A 7,384-nucleotide genomic window follows, 5' to 3' on the forward strand; every position below is an offset into this window, starting at 1 on the left:
ATTCCTCATAAACTCCGGCGGCGCTTAGGAACACATCGCTTGGACACTTGCATGCTTGAACTTATGCAACTCGGGGGACCGGATACTTGAGTTTCTTCTTCTCATTTTCATCATCCTTGGGGTCACGGCTTGAAGAGCCTCTTAAGAACCTCCTCATCTTTTCCTTTTTCTTTCTCTGAAAATTTCTGAAATTTTTAGTGACTCTAAGGAAAAGTGAACAAGGCTCAACGAAACTCATAGCAACTACTCCCGCAAGTGCCTAGAAGCCATATCACGCATCAAAACTACTTGGGACCAGCTAAAATTAGCATGCAAAGCTCAAGAACAGGGTCACCAAGGCAGCAAAAATACGCAATGGGTAAGGTACTAGAGCCAAAACTAATTGGACCAATGGAGGAGTCACATACCAAGGTTCAATTTCCCCAAAACAGTTTGGTAAATGGGGCTTTGGACAAGGAGATCGAAAAGCACAGCAAGAAGAACAAGAACACGGGTTTGAGCTGCGAAACGATTTTTTCTAGAAGTAGGAGAAGGAGATGTGAGCTGGAATAAGTGGAGGGGGGACACGTGGGCCCCACAAGACTGGTAGGCGTAGCCAGGGGTGCCCGCACCTCCAGGGCTTGTGGCCCTCTGGTGCATCCCCCTGACTAGCTCTCCGTCTCAAAAAATTTCAAAAATTCCAGAAAAAATCATACTTGATTTTCAGGACATTGGGAGAACTTTTATTTTCGGGACACTTTTCTACGGGACGCAAAAACAGAAAACAGGAAATACTAAAGCTAAATCTATCATTTTTCTTCTAAGCAACTGAAGGTGAAAGCTTGGAATAGAGTATTGTGACTCCTCGATTCATCCATCCCATGGTCATCGAAAGAAATCTGTCAATGAGGTTGATCAAGTCTCCTTGACAAACTTTTTCGAATCGCATGAAAAAACAACGAAGAATTTTCAAATAGTCACTAGGTTACCTCAATGGGGATGTGCTTATCCCCAACAAGCAAATCATACTTCATCTTAACAGTAGGTATAGGGCATTCAAAGCTCCCAATAAGAATCGATGAAGTTTTTTCAATAGCATTGATGCAATGTACTCGATATTGTTTCTTCGGAAAGTGCACTGTATGCTCATTACTGTTGACATGGAAAGTGACATTGCCTTTGTTGCAATCAATAACAGCCCATGCAGTGTTTAAAAAGGGTCTTCCAAGGACGACCGCCATGGCATCATCCTCGGGAATATCTAGGATAACAAAGTCCGTTAAGATAGTAACGTTAGCAACCACAACACGCACATCCTCGCAAATGCTGATAGGGAAAGCAGTTGATTTGTCGGCCATTTGCAGAGAGATTTTAGTGGGTGTCAACTTATCCAGTTCAAGCCTACGATAGAGAGAGAGAGGCATAACACTAACACCGGCTCCAAGGTCCCATAAAGCAGTTCTAACGTAGTTTCCTTTAGTGGAGCAAGGTATAGTGGGAACTCCGGGATCACCTAGTTTCTTAGGAGTTCCACCCTTGAAGGTATAATTAGCGAGCATGGTGTAAATATCAACCTCAGGTATCCTCCTCTTATTAGTCACAATATCCTTCATGTACTTAGCATACGGAGACATTTTGAGCATATATGTTAAACGCATTTGCAGAAAGACAGGTCTAATCATTTCAACAAATCGCTCAAAATCATCATCATCCTTTTTCTTGGAAGGTTTGGGAGGAAAGGGCATTGGTTTCTGAACCCATGGTTTCCTTTCTTTACCATGCTTCCTAGCAATGAAATCGTTCTTATCGTATCTCCTATTCTTAGGCTGTGGGTTATCAAGATCAACAGGTTCAATCTCCACATCCTTATCTTTGTTGGGTTGAGCATCATCATGAACATCACTATCGATATTATCATTAGGCTCATGTTCATCACCAGATTGTGTTTCGGCATCAGAAACAGAGATATTTCTTATCATATTTCTTCTTCTTCCTAGGATGACTAGGTGCATCAGTGCTAACTCCTTCAGAATCTTGTTCAATTCTCTTAGGATGACCCTCAGGATACAAAGGTTCATGGGTCATTCTACCGCCTCTAGTGACGACTCTAACAGAATTGTCATTCAACTCATTGAGCAAGTCATTCGGAGCCTTAAGTACTTGTTCTACCTGAGTAGTAACCATAGAGACATGTTTACTCAAGAGCTTAAGATCATTGACATTTCTGTCCACACAAGCACTTAAATGACTAAGCATACGAGCATTTGGTTCCAATGGTGTGCTAACATAATCATTGAAACTTTGTTGTTTGGCAATAAAGTTATCAAATTCATCCAAGCATAAGCTAGCAGGTTTATCAAAAGGAATATCACTCTCATTGAATCTACGAATAGAAATTACCTCTACTACCTGTATCGGGTTATCAAGACCATGGATCTCTTCGATAGGTGGTAGATTTTTGACATCTTCAGATTTTATGCCTTTCTCTTTCATAGATTTCTTAGGTTCTTGCATATCTTCAGGACTGAGGAATAGGATACCTCTTTTCTTAGGAGTTGGCTTCGGAGGTGGTTCTGGAATAGTCCAAGCATTCTCATTGCACAAGATATTATTCAATAGGATCTCAGCTTGTTCTACGGTTCGTTCCCTAAAAACACAACCAACACAACTATCTGGGTGGTCCTTAGAAGCATCGGTTAGTCCATTATAGAAGATATCAAGTATTTCATTCTTTTCAAGAGGGTGATCAGGCAAAGCATTCAGTAGCTGGACGAGCCTCCCCCAAGCTTGTGGGAGACTCTCTTCTTCAACTTGCGCAAAGTTGTATATTTCTTGCAAGGCAGCTTGCTTCTTATGGGCAGGGAAATATTTCTCAGAGAAGTAGTAGATCATATCCTGGGGACTACGCACACAATCAAGAGCAAGAGAGGTGAACCAAGTCTTAGCATCATCCTTTAGCGAGAAAGGAAACGACTTAAGGATATAGTAGTGGCGAATCTTTTCCTCACTCGTGAATAGGGTGGCTATATCGTGCAGTTTGGTAAGATGTGCTACAACCGTTTCAGACTCATAATCGTGAAAAGGATCAGATTCGACCAAAGTGATTAACTCAGGGTCGACAGAGAATTCATGATCCTTATCGGTCACAAAGATAGGCAAAGTAGCAAACTTCGGGTCGTATTTCATCCTAGCGTTCAAAGATTTTTCTTTCCACTTGCGCAGGAAATTCTCAACATCATAGCTATCCTTACAAGCAAGAAAGTCCTAAGCTATCTCTCCCTCCATAACGTAACCCTCAGGCATATCAGGCAATTCATATCTAGGAGAGGTAGTTCTAACAGGTGAAATAGCAGGTTCTACTTCAATAATCTTAGCAGTTTCAGAAGTATCATCACATCTAGCAGCAACTCTAGCAATTTGTGCATCAAGGAGTGCACCTAGTGGCAAAGCAGTATCAAGCAAAGCATCATCGCAAGCATCATGGATAGCAGAAGTAGCATCATCAAACACAGGCGACACATCAAAATTTCTAGCAGGAGGTGGTGTCGCAAACTTACTCATAACTGAAGGTGAATCAAGTGCGGAGCTAGATGGCAGTTACTTACTTGTCCTCGTAGTTTAGGGCAAGACCTTAATTTTTGGATCTCTCAGATTCCTCACAGTGATCAGCAGATGTAAATCCCAAGTGACTCAGAGAATATAGCTATGCCTCCCCGGGCAATGGCGCCAGAAAATAGTCTTGATAACCCACAAGTTTAGGGGATCGCAACAGTTTTCGAGGGTAGAGTATGCAACCCCAATTTGTTGATTCGACACAAGGGGGAGTCAAAGAATATTCTCAAGTATTAGCAGTTGAGTTGTCAATTCAACCACACCTGAAAGACTTAGTATCTGCAGCAAAGTATCAGTAGCAAAGTAGTGTGATAGCAACAGTAGCAATGGTAACAACAGGAGTGACAGAGTAACAGTAGCAGCAGTGACAGCAGTAGTGACAGAGTAACAGTAGCAGCAGTGACAGCGGTAGCAATAGAGTAACAGTAGCAGCAGAGTAACGTAGCAAGGACCAGTAGTAAAAGACTCGTAGGCATTGGATCGGTGATGGATAATTATGTCGGATGATATTCATCATGCAACAGTTATAACATGGAGAGATAAGTAACTAGCTCCAGTTCGTCAATGTAATGTAGGCATGTATTTTGTATGTAGTCATACGTGCTTAGGGAAAAGAACTAGCATGACATCTATTGTCCATCCCTCCCGTGGCAGCGGGGTCCTAATGGAAACTACGGGATATTAAGGTTCTCCTCTTAATAGAGAACCGGAACAACGCATTAGCACATAGTGAATACATGAACTGCTCATACTATGGTCATCTCCGGGAGTGGTTCCAGCTATTGTCACTCCGGGGTTGTCGGGTCATAACACATAGTTGGTGACTACAACTTGCAAGATAGGATCAAGAACACACATATATTGACGAGAACATAATAGGTTCAGATCTAAAATCATGGCACTCGGGCCCTAGTGACAAGCATTAAGCATGGCAAAGTAGTAGCAACATCAATCTTAGAACATAGTGGATACTAGGGATCAATCCCCATCAAAACTAACTCGATTACATGATAGACCTCATCCAACCCATCACCGTCCAGCAAGCCTACGATGAGATTACTCATGAACGATGAATAGCATCATGGAATTGGCGATGAAGGAAGGTTGGTGATGACGATGGCGATGATCTCCCCTCTCCGGAGCCCAGAACGGACTCCAGATCTGCCCTTCAGAGGAAGAACAGGAGGTGGCGGCGCGTCCATATCGTAAAACGCGATGAACTTTTCTCCTTGATTATTTTTCGGACGAAAGGGACTAAATAGAGTTGGAGTTGGAGGCGGTGGACCTCTGAGGGCCCCACAAGCCTGCTAGGCGCGGCCCAGGGGGGCCGCGCCTGGTGGGCTCCTCGCTCCACCCCTCCGGTTGATTCTTGCGCCGGTATTTTTTATATATTCCACAAAAAATCATTGTAAATTTCCAGGTCATTCCGAGAACTTTTATTTCTGCGCAAAAACAACACCATGGCAATTGTGCTGAAAACAGTGTTAGTCCGGGTTAGTTCCATTCAAATCATGCAAATTTGAGTCCAAAACAAGGGCAAAAGAGTTTGGAAAAGTAAATACGATGGAGACGTATCACCCTCCCCCCGGTCGGTACGGACGCCGCCCCGCCGTGCCTCCTCTTCACCATCTCCTCCTCAACGGTCGCCCACGACCCTCGCCACCCCAGCCTCCGCGACTACACCGGTGAGACCCCCGGTCGCCGCTCGCTCTGGCCATCTCTGGACCGCGCGCGCTCTGGCCACACACGTATCTAGGCGCAGGGACCCGACCGCCGGCACCTTTGTGCCCGTGCGCTCCCCCTTCAGCCTCCCCACTGCCACTAGTTTTGCGCCGCCCCTCGCTGCCGCGTCGTGCTTGCTTTCCCTACTGCGTGCCGGCGCTCGCCACGGACGCCCGCAAGGGTCGCCCCCTGGCCGATTCGACTTAGGTGGGGGATTAACCCCCACCCCTAGCCCAATGACATGGGGGGCCCACTCCCGAGAACGTTATATATATATACCAAACTAAAAATAAATAAATTAATAAAAAGTTAATTAATAAATTAGTTAATTAATTAAATAGATAATTAAGGATTAATTAGATTAGTTAATTAATCTGCTAATTAATTAGTTAAACAGAGTTTGGCAGGTGGGTCCCACACCCATAATTAATTTGTTTTAAATAATGTTCAAACTAGTTAATCTTGTGTCAATGACATGTGGGGCCCACTGGTCAGTTTGACCAGTCAACAGGTTTGTTGACTCATGATGTCAACATGACATCATGTTGATGTCATAATCCTAATTATTGAATTTGAATAAAAAAAATTAATTTCTGGATATTAATAAAAATTTAAAAAATTAATAGAAAATAATCGGTAACTCAGATGAAACTAATTTATATATGAAAGTTGTTCACAAAAACGATACAAACCCTGATACGTTGTCCGCTCGTTTTTCACGCATCCCTAACATATTGAACATGGAACATTTCCATTGTTTTCTCCTGTCGGGTAGTAGCGAGAGACCCGAGACATATCGTCAGATATATTCCCGATCCGTCCATAACGACTAATACTGCGTTAGCTCATGCCTAGCCCTGGATATTGCCATGACATGCATAGTATTGCGTGTGTGTTTATATTTATTGTTTCTTCCACCCCCCCCTCTTCTTACCGGTAGACCCCGAGACTAACATGTTGCTGGGTACGACTACCCTCCTGACGACCAGCCCCTTGCCACAGAGCAAAAAGGCAAGCAAACCCCCCTTGATCATTCATATATCGCCTATTGTTTCTCACACATGCTTACATTAGAATTTTTCTACTATTGTAGTTAGCTCCTATATATGATGCATAGCCTGTTTTTGATAAACTGCTACTTTATTCTGCTACACCTTAAAAGTGTTTAGTATAGGTGGAGCGGTGATCCCTTTGCCCCCTTAGTCTAGTTGCCCCGCTTTATTGTCAAGTCTCGATCAATTGATCGATGAGCCAAGACCCGACACAGCACTCACACCCCCTTAGTTGTACGACGCTTCAGAGCTACTATTGAGTACCGAGGGTGACACCTCGTTATGTACTCCGATGTTAGCGTTGTAGTATAGTTGACCGGCGGTGGTTCTCAAAGGGTGATTCCTCCTTCACCACCTCTGATAACGACTCTGTCATTCAACCCATCAAGCATGGTCCATCGAGGGTGATTCCTCCCTGACCACCTTGATCGTTACATCATTCAGAATTAATGGAGGGTGATACCTTGGATCCCTCTGATGTTACAACCCCACAATTACTTGACGGTGCTACTGGGAACATGAACGGTGTGTTGCAGGTGGATTCCCGCATGGTTGAGATGATGAGGCAATTAAAATGCTAAGGATTTGGGTATTTGATCTGGGTTGGTCGGAGACTTTTCCGCACTAACCATCTACGTGGGAGGATTTATGGGTTCTCGATGTTGTAGTATCAGCCGAAGCTCTTTAGAGGTCAACAATGGAGCGGTGTGTGCCCGAGTGGTGTGGATAAGCATTGTTCTTTTATAAGAGGTGCCACGACTGACATCGACTGCCCATGCAATATGCAAGAGCGCAAAGGGTGATCGTCCCATGAATCCTGCGTGCTTAGGATTTAGACCGGCGGACTGGCCTCTCTGTTAACCTTAGGTGGGGCTGCGACGTGTTGATGTTCCGAAGCCGGGCATGACCCAGGAAAGTGGGTCCAATCAAAGTTTATCGAGCATGCGAGAAACTCGGTGCACCCATGGATGCATGAGAATTAACTATTTGAATAGTCGTGTCCACAGTTACATGACGAT

This window comes from Hordeum vulgare, chromosome 3H (assembly GCF_904849725.1).
Source record: "Hordeum vulgare subsp. vulgare chromosome 3H, MorexV3_pseudomolecules_assembly, whole genome shotgun sequence".
NCBI lineage: Eukaryota > Viridiplantae > Streptophyta > Magnoliopsida > Poales > Poaceae > Hordeum > Hordeum vulgare.